Here is a 21,024-nt window from a genome sequence, read left to right on the forward strand (position 1 = left end):
AAACATCTTTATTAAACCATCACTTACTACATAGGCTATCATACATTTATATAAATGAAAACAAATTACACTGACAAGTCTAGTTGCAAGCATTTTAGATCACAAACCATAATGACACACTCCCAGTTGCAAACATTATACATCACTTATAATCTACCCAATCTTTCTCAGTCAAACATTACCATAGCTCATTTAAGTCCTACCGCTTGTATGTATTGTTCCCACAATCTGAGTAGCCAAGTGCTCCGGATTGTGTGGAACGCTACGCATTTATGATCGATTAAGCCCACTGTTCCGCAATGAGCAGCCATTGCTCCGCTTTGTGACTTTTGACTGGCTTGTATATCGCAGTTATAGCCAATTGGCATCAAAATATACAAGCCAGTCAAGTAATTTAGATCTTTTACATAATGGAGTAATACGGACAGTACATCATTTCACTGAAGGACTATATCCTTGTGAAGTGGAGACTTAGTCTTGACGAGGAAATGTCACAGACTAGCTAAAATAGTATGAATAAAAAATAATAAAAACATCAAAAGAAATGCAGTGGCCTTTTTCCGAGTCCATAAAGAAATGAGTATGCAGGTACCTGCTGCAGAGGTATCTTGGGCACTTCCGGCAAGAGAAGCTGAGCCTTGAGCAGCTTAGCTTGGATCTGTATCAAGGGACTGGTTCTTTGGTGTAGGTCTCTCTGGATAAATGGGTAAGAGGTAGGATAGTGACAAAGAAACGAATGCGTATACTTGTGCATTAGAAAACTCAAATTGTGATTGATCATATACAAATCTGGTTTAGTTTGCAAGGTTCTGTAATAGGTCTTACATATGTTTGAGTGTACTTTGCAGTTGTAAAGGCCGTCATTCAAAGTAGGTGCCAACCGTGTTATTATAGTAAAACACTGTCTGCATCAATTAAAGGAGCACTATGAGCAGGAAAGTAAAAAACTGCATTGTTTATTTTTTCGTAAGGTTCTATTCAGTTCAGACCAATAGCTACACATCTAGTATTATTGTTATTATTATTATTTTTCCAAGTGTGAATGCTCTCCTGGAGATAGATATGCTGATGTGATCTTGTTTTCATTGAAAGCTCCTACTTGCTGGTAATGCTGCCAGGGTACAGCCGATGAGCCCTATTCTCTACTGTGCTATCATGTTTCCATTCAAATAGCATGTAAGTAATGAAAAATATTACAAAGTTTGATAATGTTCAAAAGTGCCAGTGATTACACATCAAAAGGATCGTTGTCCCTGGTCTGTAGGCAAAACTGATAATTCTAGTCTTAACTTTTATATCTTTTTTTTTCTGTTTTGGAATGAATTAGACAATCCATTAATGAAGCCTAAGCTTACACAGATTATTGTACTTCTAGAAGTGTGCCTAGTAAAATGGAACCATTTGAAATGCATATTTGGCACTCTCAGAAATATCTTGTATCGTAATAGCCATAGCATCCTACTGAACTGCCTTATTTCACGTACAGCATTTAACAAATTGCTTTTATAAACCTTGCAGCCAAGTGGTTGGCTTGTATTGCAGTTGAAATGACCAGTTTATGTAAAAGTCAGTTGAATTATCATTTATTTCTGCATAAGAGTAGTGCATAGAGGAGACTTTGGCTAGTAATCACACCTAGCATTTAAGCATTTGGTGGCCTTAAGATGTCTGTTGTATGCAGGACAACAGTGAAGTGAAGACTACAGGCACTCAAAGCAAAAGTATTGAGATATTTTAGAATAGAATGGAAGAAATGGTGGAAAGGGTGGGAGGTTGGCTTAATGGTTAGGGTGTTTACCTTACAGACAAAGTGCAGGGTTTGATTCTCACTTGGGGTAATTGGCTAGACTTAAAATGGCCCACAAAGGCAGTTAGTCTAGTATGAATCTATGAACCTAAATGACTGGAGTTAACAGAGTAAGGGAGAAGATGCAGGTATTTTTGTGCCCGGCATGGGGGTGAATCATAACTTGGAAGAATAGGAGAGAAGCCAAGTAGAAAGAATTTACTTATGACCAACATGAATAAAGGAACTAGGGGTAAGCAGCTGCCTAGCTAACTTGACCACAATACAAAATGTAGTCTTTTTGCTTATGAAGGCAAGAGTATCTTCACCAGGTTGTGTGCACCATAATTAATGGAAATGGGTCACTGCTTTCTGAACCACACTGTATATTGCACTTTATCAATGGTTTCTGCTGACTTTGTTTTATTTGACGTGTGTCCTATTGAATTTTAAAAAGATACAGTATTCACTAACATAGGTTTGTAGGTTAGTACTACGCTAACTACCCTTGCGAGCCATTGTCAGAAAGCCCACTTCAACCAGGTCCCATAGAAATGGTGCGTTTTCGCACAGTTCGAAAATAGGGTGTACCACATTTTGACTGTTTGTCACACACTGCTAGGGTCTGTGTTCCACATTGGCCTCTTAACAGGTTGAGACCTATGCCCACAATTCTCAATTTTGTCCTATGTAGTTTGCTCCTACTCTTTTCTAAAAATCTCAATTCCAGTTGTTTTATCTCTGTTACTATATTCAATACTTCCAGTATAGTTGGTTTAGATTTTGATTTCTATTTTCTAGTAAATGCTTTTGGCTGCCACCATAATCAGATATAGCAAGGCAATTCTGATTCTGTATCATAGTTCAGAAAAATCATATCCCTTGTCACACTGATCTACACACCCATCCCTTTCACACCTCAGACATTTACGGTCTGCCTGAGGAAAAATTCTCTGGAGTCTGCTTGGGGTATAAAAATATCTATGTAAACATTTACAGGCAAAAATCCTAAATCTTTTACATTTTGTTGCATATTTGGGAGACATACATACATCCTTCCATTGTTCCTTTGTGAATTGCTTATCCAATCTCTCTTTCCAATCCTTTCTAACTTCCTCTGTTTGACTCTTATGGTTATCATGCAATATTTTATATGCTCTACTAATTATTCCTTTTTAATGGTGGCTTCTGTTCTAGATATTATTAAAAACTCTACCAGAGCTGATCTTTCATTTAGGACCCCCTATTTCTTTCTCTTTGTCTGTACTCCGATATCAATCATGATAGAGAAGGCAATCTCTAACCTGCAGTCCAAATAAATTCTTGGCATCTTCCTATTCTATCATCTTTCCTTCTCTAGTTATTTGGTCCCAATACCTTGGTTCCTTTTTCACCAATAAATTCCGGCCCCCTCTTGCCTATTGCCTGTATCCCTAATTGCAGTCATCGCTATCAGCAGAATCTCCTTTCTCTATTCCCATGTTGGTTTAGTTCTTAGAATACTTTCTGCTGCTACTTTATGGATATAATATTCTGCACAATTATTGTTATTCTCCTTAAAGGCCTGCATCCACATGGTTTAGTATTGAAATGAGCCTGTATGAGGCTGGATCTGAAGGATCTTTACTCTCTTTAGGTAGTAGAGCTACCACTGCTTTCTCCCAGGATGGTGGTACTTCTCATCCTTTTAAGATACTGTTAAACAAAACCTTCCAGAACTTTATCAGTTTCTCCCTCCTAGCTTCCAAACTTCCACAGGAAAATCATCTATTCCTGGGGACTTTCCTGTAGATTGGCTATACATCACAATTTTTATCTCATTTCCTCCTATCTTAACTGTTAGTATCTCATCTACCTCTAACCTTGGCATATTTAATTCTTCCATAAACATTTCCATTTGTATATTTTCTTGATTCTGATATTCTCTGCTTTATAGAGAGAAACTCAGAATTTCTGAAATATTTCTAATACCTGTACAGGATCTCTTGTTACCTTCTTTGTTACAAGCTCCCAAAGTTTAGCAACAGCCCTTTCTACTTTCTGTTGCCCGAGTCGTTGTGCTAAAAGTTTTTGGGCTCTACTATTATAAAAAAAAAAAAAAACAGTTGCTTAACAGCAATCTTTCTAAGCTTGTGCATATTATCGAGGTAATCCCTTATTTTCTGCCTAGCATTCTACAGTTGATCCTCTTCTTGTTCTGTGAGATTTCCCCTATTCTGTAATACTTTAATTTTCGTCAGTCCCTCTAAATAATTCTTGTTACTTCTTAACCATAGCTCCTTTTCTTTTATTTCAACCTTATTTATAAATTTAACCTTAATTTTATCCCACTCCCTAGCAATATTTCCAGAGGAAATTTCTATCCTCTCTAACAGCTCCTGAAAATTCTCCACTACCCAGTCCTTAAATTCCTCTCTTTTCAACAGATAGGTGGGGAAGCACCACTGTCTCATTTTTATTTCATTACCCTGTGTTTTTATTTTAGCTATTATTGGCACATGATCCAAAATAGTTATTGGGAGGGTATCGAAACCCTCAATTAAATACACATGTTCCTGTGAAATGTAAATTCTGTCTAGCCTAGCCCAGTTTTTATATCTTGGGGGAATATGTAAATTCACTCCGAATTCATATCTTTCATGCCAAATACTTTCATAACTTTCTTTGAAAATACACCCTTCTTTCTTATATTTTTCCTTCTGGGCCCCCCCAGACACATCTTCACTGCTACACTGGAGCTTATAAACAAATACATTGGCAACCCTCACAGGAACTTATAAACAAAGACATTGGCAACCTTCAAACACTGGACCCCACCCAGTTTGGGTTTGTGAAGGGCCGATAGTGTCTCCTGAACCTGATTGACTTCTTCGAATCAGTCTTCAGAGCCATGGACGAGGGCAAGGTTGTCCACACAGCCTATCTGGACTTCGCCAAGGCCTTCGACACCATTCCCCACTCTGGAATCATAGATAAACTTACTAAGCTGGGCATAAATCCCTACTTTACTCAATGGGTTGCCAACTGGCTTACTGACAGAACCCACACTGTAAAAGTAGCTGACTCCAAATCCAGCTCCAGATAACTGACAATTGCAGTACCTCAGGATTCTTGTTTGGCATCTACTTCTCTGAAGTACAGGCCAATACTAAGGAACTACGGCTAACAAAGTTCGCAGATGACTGCAAACTGGGAGCCATTATTGAATCCCCAAATTATGTGGATATTCTACAAAAGGGCCTTAAAGAAACAGATGCTTGGTGCCAGAGCCATGGGCTCAAGCTCATTGCCAAGAAGTGTACAGTTATCCCTTTTGGTAAAAAACATGTACCCATGAATTACCACATAGGTGGCAGTAAACTAAACACCGAAAGTGTGATAAGACACTTAGAGACACAGGTGAACAGTGGTCTCACCTTCAATAACCACATTGCCACAACAGTCAGGAAATCCTTCTATGTGGCACACCTCATCACTAAGGGCTTTTCATTCAGAAAAAAGAAGGTCATTGTCCCACTGTGCTCATCCTTCATTAGACCCATCATAGAGTACAACGCCCCATTTGGTATGTACCTCACAAGACATCTGCAACAACTGGAAAACCCGCAGAAACACCTCACTAAAAGAATCACAGGCCTTAATCAGATGCCCTATGCTGACTGACTAAAAAAATTCCAGCTATACTCTGTCGCATATTGTCTACTCAGAGGTGATCTCTGCTTAACATACAAGGCCATGTCAAACCCAGAGCTGTTGGACATGCTACACTTAAAGAAATCCCAATCCATCAGAGCCACACGGCTCCAGGGACCTAAACTTGGTCATCAGAATGAACAAAACATGCTGGAGGGATAGGTTCCTGACCCAGAGACTCTCCATACTCTGGAATCGACTGCCCATACATGTCAAGCAGAGCACCTCCTTGGTCCTCTTCAAAAGGAACCTTGACGACTGGATGGGAGATAGGAAATTTACCCCGGGGATCACGTCAGTCGCCCTGCTAGACAGGGGTCCAGGGAAGTAAATATTTTGGGAAGAAATAGCCAGGCTTGTACAGGCCCTAGGGTTAATAGTCTAGTATCAACCTATGACCCTATGAACAGATCAAATTCCAGTCCCCACCTATAAGTAATATTCCTTGCTGAAAACTGATTATTTCTCCCAGAATTTTCTTAAGCTCCATTATAGCAGTTTTAGTTGGAATGTAAATACATGCCTGTGTAACCCTCCTCCTTTGCCAGTAGCCCCTTAAGCACTACAAATCTGCCATCATATTTTTTTTTCTTCTTCTATCACTATTGGAGCTCCTCTTGCAATTAATATTTAATATAAGTACTCCTCTTTTCCTTTGTCCCAGGTATTCCACTAAATAACCATCCTGAAAACCCTTCTTTACCAAATTCACATGTTCAGTTCTAAGTGCGTCTCCTGTAACATAGCTATTTGCACTCTACATTTTTAATATAGTTCATTACTCTTTCTTGTTTGTATTTATCTGTTCATAGGTAGGTACTAGGCTATTGGCCCTTGTGCCTATATAAGCCTAGCCAAACGGTACCCAGGCTTTTGCCACCCAAGAAAATTATTTTCCTGAGCCCCTGTCAAGCAGAGCCACAGAAGTGATCCCCGGGGTGAATTTCCTATCTCCCATCCAATCATCAAGATTTTTCTTGAGTGCTAATGAAGAGCTTTGTTTGATATAGACAGGTAGTTTGTTCCAGAGTATGGGAAGTCTCTGGGACAGGAATCTACCCCTCCAGCATGTTCTGTTTATTATGGTGATAAGGTTTAGGTCCCTAGAGCATGTAGCTCGGAGGGACTGGGATTTCTTTACATGGAGCATGTCCAACAGCTCTGGGTTTGACATAGCTTTGTATGTTAGGCAGAGATCGCCCGAGTAAGCGATATGTGACAGAGTAAAGCTGGAGTTTTTTGAGACTATCTGCGTAAGGCATCTGTTTGAGGCAAGTAATCCTCTTTGTGAGGTATTTCTGTGGCCTTTCCAGTTACTGTAGATGTCTTGTGAGGTACATACCAAAAGGGGCAATGTACTCTATTAATGGGTCTAATGAGTGATGAGTAGAGGGGAACAATGACCTCTTTTTTCCTGGATGAGAAACCTTTTGTGATGAGGTGTGCCACATAGAAAGATTTCCTGACTACTGTGGCAATGTGATTATCAAAGGAGAGACTACTGTCCACCTATGTCCCAAGGTCTCTCATCACACTTTCGGTGTTAAGCAGACTACCGCTTATGTGGTAGTTCATGGGTACAGAGTTTTTATCAAAAGGGATGACAATGCACTTTTTGGCATTGAGCTTGACGCCATGGCTTTGACACCAGGCATCTGTCTCAGTGAGGCCCTTTTGTAGGATGTCCACACTGTTAGGAGTTTTGATTATGGCTCCTAGTTTGCAGTCATCTGCAAATTTCGTTAGCCAAAGACCTTCTGTGTTAGCCTGTACTTCAGAGAAGTAGATACCAAACAGGAGAGGACCTAGGACTGAACCCTATGGTACTCCACTAGTCACTGGTCTGAAATTGGATTTACAGTCGGCTACTTTCACAGTGTGAGTTCTGTCAGTGAGCCAATTGGCAACCCATCTTGTCACAGGGATTTATACCTAGGTTTAGTGAGTTTATCTATAATTCCAGAGTGGGAGATGGTGTCGAAAGCCTTGAGATCTAGATAGGTTGTGTGAACCACCTTACCCTCATCTATGGGTTTTGTTGACTGCTTCAAAGAAGTACATCAGGTTTAGGAGACGTGATCTGCATTTTACAAACCCGAACTGGGTAGGGTCCAGAGTTTGGAGATTACCAATGTCATTGTTTATAAGAAGTTCCATGATGATACGTTCCATAGCCTTACAGACCAGGCTCATCAGGCTAATGGGGCGGTAGTTCCCGGGGTCTGTGGTGGCTCCCCCCTTTGTGGAGTGGGATAACCATTGCTGTGTGCCATTCAGGAGGCACAAAGCCTGAGGTGAGGCTATGACTGAACATGGTACTTAGGTGGGGTAACAGTTCGTTCTGTAGTTCATGTAGAATGCAGCCTAGGAAGTTGTCAGTTCCCATGGATGCTGTATTCTTGGGCTTTGGAGAGTGTTTTTTTTTACCTGTGCAGCCGTGATTACAGAAACTTTGCATTCTTCCGGTATAGAGATGGGCCCTTTAGGGGATCAGAGAGGACTAAAGTTAGCACTGTACCTATCTGCAGGGATGTTGGCAATATCAGTTGGTTCTGTATATTTAGTGCCATTGTGCTGTAACTCAGAGCAGATCTGAGTGTTGCCATTGAGATTCTTGACATAGCTATAGAATGCTTTGTGGTTGTCTTTAGAATCAGTGGTTATTTTGTTTTCATAACTAGCTTTGGAGGATTTTTAGAGGGATCTCAGCTTCTTACTGAGGCTGACCACGGAGTTCCTCCAATCATGGAATTTTACTCTTTTTTGCAACAGTTTCTTTCTTCTGTTATAGAGTTTGTTTATAGCAGGGGACCACCAGATTGGCTTCCTTTTTTTGGAGGATAGCATCTTGGTTCTGTTAGGGATTGCACGATCCATGCACTCGTGTAAGTGCTTATAAAGTGCAACTGTATAGGATTCAGCAGTCGTACCTCTAATGTCCATCAGCATGGGTGTCGTGAAGTTTGCCACTTCTGTCTTAAGAAGCGTGAAGTTGGCGTTGGAGAAATTTTTTACGGTGGTTTCCCTAATGGGGGGTGGGGGTGGGATGTGGATGTCTAGGGTGATTTGCTTGTGTTCAGATCTGATCAACGAGGAATTGACCTCTGGTGTGGAACACCGGTTGCCCATGTTGGTAATAACCAGGTCTAGGATATTGCTGCTCCTGGTGGGGATGTGGATAATTTGATCCAAGGTGTTGGAATTTATGAATTCCAGAAAACATTGAGCACAAGAGTTGGTACATGAGTAGTTTTCCCAGTCAATGGTGGGGTAGTTGAAATCGCCCATTATTAGGGTGTTAGGCTGTCCCCTAACATTTTCCAGTGTATCAAGAAATGAGGAGTGGGAATCCTGGGGCATGGTGGGGGATCTGTAGCAAGCTACAATTTGGATTGCGGTCTTGCACAGAGTTAGTTGCACTTGGATAATCTCGGATGCATTATGCTGAGCAACTAGCCTGGAGGTGTGGATATCCTTAATGAATATAGACACGCCTCCACCTTTAGTGCTTCGGTCCGGGTTAGGTGGCTGAAAGGTGTGGTATGAATTATAGCCTGGTAATGCAGGGGTGCTCTCTGGAGCCTTGACCCAGGTCTCTGTCACTGCACAGATGTCGATGTTCTCCATTTTAAGGAGTGCCTCAAGTAAGTGCATTTTGAGGTTTAGACGTCTAGCATTAAGTATCATTACCCTCAGATTTGTGAGGCCATTTACACTCAAAGACTTTAATAAAGCATCACTGTATTAAAAAGTTACTATTTCAACCTTTTATGTATTATACCTTTTTTGTTAAATATCTAGTTCCAACTTTTGTGTTACATGCATACACTGTGTGGCAGGTTGAACTTTCATGCAGTTGTTTCTTGTCATATACATGTGAGCCTAAGTCACATCTTATAAAACTTTTTGTTTTACTGAAAGCCCTCAAACAAAACAAAAGCATACTCAATACCCCCCTAAAACCTATTAACTTAATACTAACACAGAAAACTATGTACGCCTTCAAATACTGAAGTTTTACCCTCCAAATCGGAACAAAAGTTCCAGACTGATGGCCACGGCCACAGCCAGTCACAGACTTGAGTTAACTTAAAAGAAAGGTTATCCATGCTAAGACGCATGTTACAGTCTTTGCTTTTACTAAGTGCTGATTTATCTTGTCTTATCTTTAAAGCTCTCCCAACTGGGAAAATCCCTGAGTGTTTTTAAGAGAACATTAATTACCTTGGGAAAGCCCCTGAATGCTTTCAGAGAATATTATCTACTTTGGAAAAACTCCTGAATGCTTTCAGAGAACATCATCTCCTAGCCAGTTTCTCTTTTCTTTTTTTTCTCAGCCAGTCACTTTCTAACAGACTGTAGCCAGTTTCTCTTTATCAGATGGTCTCCATGGAGCCATGAGAACCAGGCAGCCAGTTTCTCTTTATTAGATTGTTTCCAAACAAACCTGAAGACCAGCTGGAGAACTGTTACTGAGCATACAAAAAGCCTCATAATATTCTGTGTTCTTATTAATTTTCTTGTTCTCTTAAAACTTTTTAATAAATCAATCTAAGGTCTTTAATCCAGTGATTTCCCCATGCTACCATGCAAGAATGAGAAAAAAAATCACATTAACTGCTTTTTTAATAACCCTTTTTAATCAGGCTTTGCAGTGCCTGCATTTCTTAAAACTCAACAAGAGAGGGAGAAGAAAAAGAAAAAAAAAAAAGAACAGCAGTACCTGTTTACAATCCCCATTACACTTAAAAATAACTGAAACAATTTTACTTTACAAGTAAGGAAAACCACATGCCACAAAACTGGTACTATTCAAAAAAAATATCTTTACTTACAGTTTAACTTTCTCCCTCCTCTTCCACTCCCCAAAGCACTTTTCTTAATACTAATGACATGAAGTATGGCATATAGTTTTAGAGTCCTCCAGAAGTCCAACAAGTTCTGAAAAAGTCCAATATTTCCAGAATTTCTTGTTCTGTTATATTTCAAAAATATAACTATTGCATTGCAATCCCATATTAAGTTACTGGTTTTATTACTGTTCATCTCCGGAATCCTGTTTCTGCTTCATTTCCAATGCACTCTCCATTCTTTTAGTCAACTTTTGTGCTCCCTTCCTTCTCTTCAACATTTTCGGTTGAAAGAATTGCAAGGGTTTCACAGGTACAGTCACCTCTGCAGTCTTTATTACCGGAAGAGCAAAAGCAGAATCTCCTGATTCTCGGCTTACTTTTTGTTGGACAAACTTTAGTATTTCTTCCTTAGCATGCACTTCATCAAAGAATTATTTTGTCCCTCCAGGGCAGAATACCTTGAAGACAGCTGGATACAGCAGTATGAACCTCACACCTGCACACCTGACATCCCCCTGAATAGTGGAACATATTTGCTCCTCTTCTGGTGTATGAGTAATCATTCTCCACAAACACTGTGCTGTCTCCCACTTTTAGTACTTTGTCCTTTTGCCACAATGTTATCAGAATCAACTCATACTGCTGGAAGGATTGCATCTTTACTATTAAAAGTCTAGCTTGACTTCTTATAGCCAAGTTTGGAGTATACACATGATGTGGCCTTTCAACTAAACTCCTGCTGTGGAATACCAGTCCAGTTGCTTATTTGTGCTTCATAAAATGAATGCAGTTTGTTCCTTCCAGTTGCTCTGGTATAGCTGAAAATCTCAGGTTTTCCTTATGTGCTCTGTCCTCTGATTCTATTATTTTTTTGAAACATCTTTTCCTGAGCAGTCTCATATTCAGACAGCCTTTTCTTTATTTTGACCTCTGATTTTTTGCAGCCTTATCTCATCTGAATAGCTGTTTAAAGCTTCTTCCATTTTTCCAGCCTTTTGTTGTTTGTGTTGATATACTTCATCAGTGTTTTGTTTATTTTAATCAGGTCCGTACGCAGTTGTCTTAGATCTTCCTGTAGGTTACTGAAAGTTGTGTCTGAAGGTTGAACTGCTTTTTGCTGAACAGCTGCAGAACTTTCCCCAGTCAGTGTTTCTTCCTCATTTTTCTAGCTGATTTTTTTCCAGGTCTTCTGTATTTCTTTATTCCTATTATCCAGGCAGTACACTTAGTAGCCAGTTACTGAAATGTACCCCTAAATTCAAGTCTACTGGTGGTCTTTGGTATGCTTCTGTTTTCACACCAGGAGAGCTAGAAATAAGCTGCTACTCAATACGCAGCCATCTTGGAAGTTTCCTGCAGCACAGTGTTAAGGGAAGGAGCTTGAATAAGATCATCAAGATAGGGAAATATCTCAATTCCTCAAACCCTGCAAAAAGCAATGACAGGAGTGAAGCATTCAGTGAATGCCCTTGGAATGGCTGAAAGGCCTAACGGAATAGCAGAGAACTGAAAATGCATGGGGGAGACAGAGAAAGGTAAACATTTCCTGAACAGAGGATGGATGAGATGTGACAGTACACATCCTTGATATCTAGAGAGACTAGCCAGAAAGGCCTTGGAGTAGAAAAATGAGAAATAATGTTTGCAGAGATAACATCCAAAAGGAAAGAATCTTGAGAAAGGAGTTCAGGTGGGAAACGGCTAGAATTGGTCTCAAACTACCCTTCTTTCATGGGACCAATAACATCTTTGAGCAACATTCCATCCCCATTTAGGCAGATGGCACTACCAGAATAGTGCTCTGAACCAAGAGAATGAATAACCTCTGGGAAATGAGAGAGCCATTCCAGAGGAGGTTGAAGAATGCCTGAAAAGGGAGTAAGGGATTTCCCAAACCATGAATTTTCCCATGATGAATAACAGACAGAACCCAAGAGTCTAAAGTTATCTAAAGCCAATTTGGAAGAGACAAGAGCAAATGGAGGGACAAAGAAACCTGGCTGAGGGCAGGAATAAGCAAGCGGTCAAATAGAACCTGGTTTATCCTGGAAAGGAAGTTTCTTGGAGGCAGGAGTCCGAATACATTTAGAAGGAGGCACAAGCGTATAACCCTTCTTGCCCTTGGGAGGAGGGCAAGATCATCTATGAAGAAAAGTAAACTTAGAGGGATAATTCCTCTGAAATTTTGGAACAGGAGAAACAAAATTATGTTTCAACTCCTGTAAGACTTTATGTTTATCTTACAGAGAACTGAAAAGTTCAGCAGCAGCAGATCCAAAAAGGTTTTTATTACGCAAAGGAGCATTTAAAAGTTTGGCCTTAATGTCATCAGGCAAAGCCTGAAGAGGAAGCTAAGAATAATGTCTCATAAATGAACCAAAGGCAGCAGCCATGGAACAGGCATCAGCTGCATCATGGCTACATTTGATTGAGCGGCAGGCAACTTGAGATGTTGAGCCCAGCAGGGAAAGGGCCAAAGCCTTCACCACCTTAGAGTCAGGAAAGTCAGCAACCACCTTGGAAACCGAAGAAAGGAGGGCTAAAACATACCTGGTCATATGAGACTGGTAGCTGAGCACCCTAATTGATAATGTGGCAGCAGTGTAAACTTATTTGCCCAGTTTTTCACAGACCTACTGTCCTTATCAGAAAGCAACAGTTTGGTAAAGGGCAATAATTCTGAAAGCTTATCAGAGGAGACTGACACTACAAAAGGGTTTGCAGAAAGTCTTTTTTAAAGAAATTTGTACTCCTCAGAAACTTTACAGAATCTATCTGGCATCTTAGGTGCAGGGGGCTGAGAATCAAGGGCTGCAGACACTGGTGAGAAAGTATCCAGGAAGGCAGCCAGAAAGGGAAGAACAGTAGATGGCTTAGGAGACTCCATCTGTAGAAGTTTATGAAATCTTTTTTGACTTTCAGAGACCTGAGGACAGTCCCACTGAAAATACTCCATCATACAGACAATGGTATCCCCAAAGGAAAGTTCTTCCAGGGGCGAATCTGAACTTAAAGAATCCTCCTCTGAAATGAGTCCAAACAGGAAGGAACTTGGAAAGAGCAAGTCAAAGATTCTTCCCGAGTCCAGGTCCTCATCCAAGGAATCCAATTCCCTTGGTCTCTTAAGTGAAGTGAAAGACAAAGGCACAGCAGGCACAGAGACCTCTCAAGGAGGCTTCAAGACCAACAAAGCTTTAAATAAACCTTCAGTGAAATCCTGTCATTCACATTGGTGATCCTTAACAGGAGAAATATGTTTTGTTTTTTGCTTCTTTTGCTTCAGGACATCCACCCAAAACACCCTCAGGGGATCAGACCCCTTGATGAGATTCAATAATGGTCATAGGAAATCTCCTCTCAAACCAAGTTCTGAGGAATCACCCACAGAACTTCAGAAATAATTAGCCGAGGTTCCCCCTCAGCATCAGGTAAAGATGTCTGAAAAACATCCGAGGATGAGAGAGAAGCTGGATCCATACTAGCCTCCAACTGGGTCACAGCAGAGGAATCCAAAGCAACTACTGGACAGTCTTCCAGGTTTTCACCACTTCAAGAGAGACATCAAGGGAGGATGGACAGCAGCTGGGTCAGACCTACCTTTCTTGGCCGCCTTCATGGAAGAAGGCTGGCCACCAGGATGAGAGGATTCTGCCATAGCACCCAAAGCCAGCTTCAGACATTGGTTCTCTAGGTATATGGACAAGGAGGAGAGAGTAACACGTAGGGGTTTTAGGCACAAACACCTGGCAGATAGAGCACCATGTATGATCGTGGGAAGCACCCAAACAGAAGAGACACTGGTTGTGATGGTCTTTATGGGGAATCTGCCTCCTGCACAGACATTTCCACTTTCTGGATGACATGAACACAATAACCACAACAAATAGAGAGAGAGAGGAAAAAAAAAAACCCAATGGGGCATTTAACTGGAAAACTTGCTTGGTAACAAGTACAGCAGAAGGGCATTCAGACCGATGTTCAACAATGGCATTCAGACCGGTGGCAAAGTAGTTCTGAGTATCTGCGTCCACACATCACCATTATGCCCTATTTCATGCATTGGGAGCATACACGTGACGTATGGCACTTAAGAGAGATAAAGGCTTTGGTATACTATCCTTGGCAGGAGGTCCCTTTGGTAAAGAAAACTGCAACAGTGATATGGAAAGACATCTATCAATCTTGTTGTCATGACTAAGGAATGTGCTGAGCTAGTATGATGCATCATATTTTAAATGTATAAAATGTTTTGCAATGCTGGGCAGCTTCTCCCTCAACAAAACACAACTTCTGGTATAATTAAAAAAAAAAGATCCTTTTCAGAAAATATTTAAGCTTTGAAACTATTTGCATATATTTGGTGATAATTCTGGCCACTCCTGAAAGCCTGGCTGTTTGGTCAACATTTATCATTTGTATTAATATTAATTTCACTCAGTATAATTGATACACTTTTAAGAGCTTTACAGTAACAGATTGGTGACAGTGAAATCTGCCTTATATTCTGGGCAAAGTTAGTAGAGCGAGTAATCTATGCCAGCCTTTCCCAGTTGTGTGTGTGTATGAAAATTATATCTCACAGAGTGAGAGTGTCAGCTACTTGCAGCAGGGACACAAAGCACTGGTTTCACAGTGCCAGTGGGGAGCCTTATTGGGAAACTGTGGAGAGACAGACAGAAGTTAGATGTATAAGTAAGTGTAAGTGCACATGAAAAATCTATGTTGTGTTTTCTTCCACAAGAGGACTAGTGGACATTTTACTGCATTATTGAGTCAGGGTAGCAGTGACAATCAGGGTAATGGAAGAAAACACAACACAGATTTTTCACGTACACAACATATATTTTTCATGTGCACTTACACTTACTTATACATCTAACTTTACTGAAATTAGGTACGTGATTCACAAATATTGGAAAATTTTCAATATTGATACAGATGTACAAGAAAAAGTACGTATTAAGCCTATAATAGTATACAGGAAGGATATCTCACTTAAAGGACTACTTGAGAAGAACTTCCAAGAATTTCTACTCCCATTAGTGTCCAATACAATATGGCTCGAATATGGGAGATGCTCACAATGCCCATACATTATGGACTTAGATAAGGTAAAACTTAAAAATTTTGGATATATAACCAATAACAAGAAAATGTACTGTTATAGTAAGGGCGTTGTGTATATTGCAGTGTGCAAAATATGCGAAAATTACTTATCAACATTTGTATGACATTAAACAGAACAATATGAATAATGCATTATATAAACACATTAGTAATCAGCCAAACCATGCCTTTAGTTTCTTTATATTAGAGCAAGCTGATATGGGCCCTCAGGGAGGTCCTGTAGATGACTACCTAGAATTCATTGAATTAAAATGGCAAATTAGAGTGAATGCATATTGCCCCCCAGGGCTCAATGATAGAATTTTATTGGCTTCGCTTTTGAGATTAAAACATATGTTCATGTTATGACAGCTATGATATGTTTTATAATTTATAATTTATTATATACTATAAGGTATTTTGTCTTATAACTTGTGTGTAAGTTCTACTAGACAGCATTATGTCATTTCCTCATATGCACATTTATGCATTCACAAGCTATTGTGACGTTTTGGTTTGATTATTTACTCTAATTAATTAGGAGGAAGTGATGTGGAGCTAATCAGTTAACTGATTGGATTGTAATAGCATTTTAAACCTGTTTAGCCAGCAATTTTACGTTCTGAAGAAGTCAGATATTTGACTATAGCGCTTAACTTCTTGTTTCTATACATTTTAATGTTTTTTATATTGCTGGAGTTTTTGGAGACTTTCTGTGTATCCTGCTTGTGGTTTATGTTATCTAATCGTGGTTTTCTACGTGTGTTTGGGCTATAAAAAATTTTTCATACAATCAAGGCTCTGTCTCTTTGGTGAAGTTACCCTACTTCTACATCTTCTTAGTTTGTGTTTGCCTGACTTGATTTGACTTGGTATCACTACAGCAAACTATTCATCTTTTTTTTTTTTTTTTGCTTGTTGTTGATTTTGTAAACCCACTATGTGCAACTGTCCCTTTGCAGGGTCAACCTGGGAGCGCTGTCTAGTTAAGTCACTTGCTCACATTCACACAGCAGGCAAATGAAGGTGGAAGAAAGCAAACCTTGTAACCCAATGTACACGGGAAGTAGTTCATTAAGAGCTGGGAGTTTTAGTTACATGAACTAACTGCCAGATCATATTCATGTACAATGAAGTAAATGAATCCTGGATCATTACACTGCATTGTTCATTGAAACATGGAAAATAGCCAGCAAGTTTTGTTTTGTCTTCCAAGAATTTCTACTCCCATTAGTGTCCAATACAATAACAAAATGTACAATACAGTAATAAAATGTACTACGTTCACCAAGTTACACCTCCTTGGCCCTCTTCAAAAGGAACCTTGATGACGGGATGGGAGATAGGAAATTTACCCCGGGGATCATGTCAGTCGCGCTGCTAGACAAGGGTCCAGGGAAGTAAATATTGTGGGAAGAAATAGCCAGGGAATTGTTCTGGCTAGGCTTGTACAGGCCTTAGGGCCGATAGCCTATGAACCTATGTGGATTAAAGGTAATCACTTTTTTTAACAGTGCATTAAAAGTACTACGCAAAGAATACTTGTTACAGTGAGATAAACATTCATTGTGTTATGTTACGCTACATCATTAATGGTTGCAGGCAACAGCACGGGATGTGTTATCTATGACAAATCTAGCATCACTCCTGCTTAATGTAAAGTAAATTATGCTGCATTTCTTGGTGTTGAGGGCAAGCCCATGTTTGTTGTTGCAAAAGATGAAACAATAAGCTATACACACACACACACAAAAAAAAAACAGTTGTCTCAGCACAGGCCTATATTGTTGTTCTTAACAGAAGACACAAACGACTGATAAGAACAGATACGACACTTGATCTTAGTCAAAAGACTGATAAGACTGCCTGATGAGACTGGTATACCACTTCAAGGCCCTACACACATCCAATGAGATATGGGTTCCTTTCAACCCTGGGGTCTTGCTTAGGAAAATGACTACAAACTGACTTAGAGTCACTTTAGACACTACCTTAGACACAAATAACAAAATTAGTGTTATCCCTCCCTTGCTGAAGGTCATGAAGGGCTCAATAAAAATCAAAGCCTGTAATTCTGAAATCTGCCTGAATGAATGATTCAGCCTTGTCCTGGAAGATTTTAGTTGCACTCTTCACATCTCCTACAGCTTTGGTCCCAGAGAAAGCCAGTGTGAGTTTCTGCATTATGAAAGTCATATCCCAGACCAGTGAGACAAGGTAGCAAAGATCACAGGGGAAGAATGCTCTTCAAAACTGTTTCAATGTTACCTGTGAAGCCGCTGAGGTAACAAAAACAAGCAAGCCAAAACTGAGGAGGCACCTTAATGAAGGAATAAGCAACTTGCGTTAAAGCTCGCAAGACACCACAAATGTTGAAGACCCTGCACAGTTTAAGGGTGTGACATCCTGAATGAGCACAATAAAAATAATCATCTCCTCACGTATGACTTAATCATGCTGTGCCTCTGTCTCCTTAAGGATTTCAGCTACCATAGAAGACAACAAGGAGCTACACGGAATCAGTCAGGGATAATCCAGTCTGTAAGACAAAGATTCTTTTTATAGGTTCATAGATTAGTACTAGGCTAACTGCCCTTTTTGGGCCATTTGAAGCCTAGCCAGTTACCCCATGTGAGAATCAAACCCTGCACCTTGTGTGTCTTTAAGGTAAACACCTTAGCCATTATGTCATCCTCCCACTTATGTACTGGAGAAAGCTACTGTCAGCTGCCTGTTGGGTGCCAGGATCAGCCACATAATGGAAGCACTCAGGTCACTCCACAACAAGTACAAATATGACTGTCATTGTCCATGTTGGTGTGAATGACCCGAGACGCACCTCCCTGGACTACATGAAAAGTGACATGGAGGAGCTCTCCAATCTTGTAGCCCAGGCAGGTATAACCCTAGCCCTGAGTAGCATCCTGCCATCACCCAGAATGATACCACAGTACAAGGACAAAATGATTGACTTCAACAACTGGTTAAGCTTCTGGTGTCATTCTAAGGGGATTCAGTATGTCTGCCTGGGATGACATGAACGACAGACCACGATGCTTTGCCAGAGATGGCATGCACCTGTTGCCGTTGGGATTCCGGATGTTGACTAAGGCTCTTGCCACCTCTATACTGCCTTTTTTAGGCAAGGTTCAAATGACAAATTCACCACCGTAACAGGTTCAAGCAAGCAAAATCTGAGGGTGATGCTACTCAATGTTAGAAGTCTAAACCTCCAAATGCACTCACTTGAGACACTTCTTAAAATGGAGAACACTGACATCTGTGTAGTGACAGAGACCTGGTTCAAGGCTCCAAAGAGCACCCCTGCATTACCAGGCTATAATTCATACCACATCTTTCGGCCACCTAACCTGGACCGAAACACTAAAGGTGGAGACGTGTCCATATTCATTAAGGATACCAACACCTCCAGGCTAGTTGCTCAGCATAATGCATCCGAGATTATCCAAGTGCAACTAACTTTGGGAAAGACCGCAATCCAAATTGTAGCTTGCTACAGATCCCCCACCATGCCCCAGGATTCCCACTCCTCATTTCTTGATACACTGGAAAATATTAGGGTACAACCTAACACTCTAATAATGGGTGATTTCAACTACCCCACCATTAACTGGGAAAACTACTCATGTACCAACTCTTTTGCTCAACATTTTCTGGAATTCATAAATTCCAATGCCTTGGATCAACTTATCCACCCCCCCACCCCTCACCCCCCCCACAAAAGGCAGCAATATCCTAGACCTGGTCATTACCAATATGGGCGACCGGTGTTCTACAACAGAGGTCAATTCCTCGTTGGTCAGATCCGACCACAAGTTAATCACCCTAGACATCCACATCCTGTTCCCCACCCCCCATTAGGGAAATCACCGTAAAAAAATTCTCCAAAGCCAATTTCACACTTCTTAAGACAGAAGTGGCAAACTTCACTACACCCATGCAGATGGACAATAGAGGTACGACTGCTGAATTTTACACAAATGCACTTTATAAGCATTTACACAAGTGCATGGATCATGCTAACCCTAACAGAACCAAGATGCTATCCTCCAAAAAAAGGAAGCCAAGCTGGTGGTCCCCTGCCATAAACTCTACAACAGAAGAAAGAAACTGCTGCAAAAAGAGAGTAAAATCCCGTGACTGGAGAAACTCCCTAGTCAGCCTCAGTAAGAAGCTGAGATCCCTCATAAAATCCTCTAAAGCTAGCTACGAAAACAAAATCACCACTGTTTCTAAAGACAACCACAAAGCATTATATAGCTATGTCAAGAATCTCAATGGCAACACTCAGATCTGCTCTGAGTTACATCACAATGGCACTAAATATACAGAACCAACTAATATTGCCAACATCTTTGCAGATAGGTTCAGTGCTAACTTTACCCCCCACTCACCCCCTAAAGGGCCCATCTCTATACCAGAAGAATGCAAAGTTCCTGTAATCACGGCTGCACAGGTAAAAACCACACTCTCCAAAGCCAAGAATACAGCATCCATGGGACCTGACAACATCCCAGGCTGCGTTCTACAAGAACTACAGAATGAACTGGCACCCCACCTAAGTACTATGTTCAATCATAGCCTCACCTCAGGCTTTGTGCCCCCGAATGGTGCACAGCAACAGTTATCCCACTCCATAAAGAGGGATCCACCACGGACCCTGGGAACTACCACCTCATTAGTCTGACAAGCCTGGTCTGCAAGGCCATGGAACGTATCATCATGGAACTTATAAACTAAGACACTGGTAATTTCCAAACTCTGGACCCCACCTAGTTTGTGTTTGTAAAAGGAAGAGCATGTCTCCTAAACCTGACAGACTTCTTTGAAGCAGTCACCAAAGCCGTAGATGAGGCTAAGGTGGTTCACACAGCCTATCTAGATCTAGCCACGGCTTTTGACACCATCCCCCACTCAGGAATTATAGATAAACTCACTAAACTAGGTATAAATCGCTTTGTCACAAGATGGGTTGCCAAATGGCTCACTGACAGAACCCACAATGTGAAAGTAGCAGACTCCAAATCCAACTTCAGACCAGTGACAAGTGGAGTACCACAGGATTCAGTCCTGGGTCCACTCTTGTTTGGTATCTACTTCTCTGAAGTACAGAAGGTCTTTGGCTAATGAAGTTCGCAGATGACTGGAAACTAGGAGCCATAATCGAAACTCCTAACGATGTGGACATCCTACAAAAGGGCCTCACTGAGACAGATGTTAAGCCATGGCCTCAAGCTCAATGCCAAAAAGTGCATTGTCATCCCTTTTGGTAAAAACTCTGTACCCATGAACTACCACATAGGTGGTAGTCTACATAACACCGAAAGAGTGATAAGAGACCTTGGGACACAGATGGACAGCAGTCTCTCCTTTGATAATCATATCGCCACAGCAGTCAGGAAATCCTTCTACATGGTACAACTCATCACAAAAGGTTTCTCATCCAAGGAAAAAAAAGAGGTAATTGTTCCACTCTACTCATCACTCATTAGACCCATTATAGAGTGCAATGCCCCTTTTGGTATATACCTCACAAGACATCTGCAACAACTGGAAAGGCCGCAG

The 21,024-nt window shown here is 40.7% G+C and overlaps 1 protein-coding gene and 1 pseudogene across 1 annotated transcript in view; both read right to left on the reverse strand.

The window, feature by feature from the left end:
- Positions 1–21,024, reverse strand: part of DNAJC13 (DnaJ heat shock protein family (Hsp40) member C13) — a gene marked incomplete in the record, with an annotated part of 3,140,357 nt that overhangs the window by 765,601 nt on the left and 2,353,732 nt on the right.
- On the reverse strand, positions 17,103–17,303 carry LOC122798984 (annotated as a pseudogene).

The sequence above is a fragment of the Protopterus annectens genome, chromosome 3.part1 (genome assembly GCF_019279795.1).
Source record: "Protopterus annectens isolate FY-2018-M chromosome 3.part1, PAN1.0, whole genome shotgun sequence".
NCBI classification, from domain to species: Eukaryota; Metazoa; Chordata; order Ceratodontiformes; family Protopteridae; genus Protopterus; species Protopterus annectens.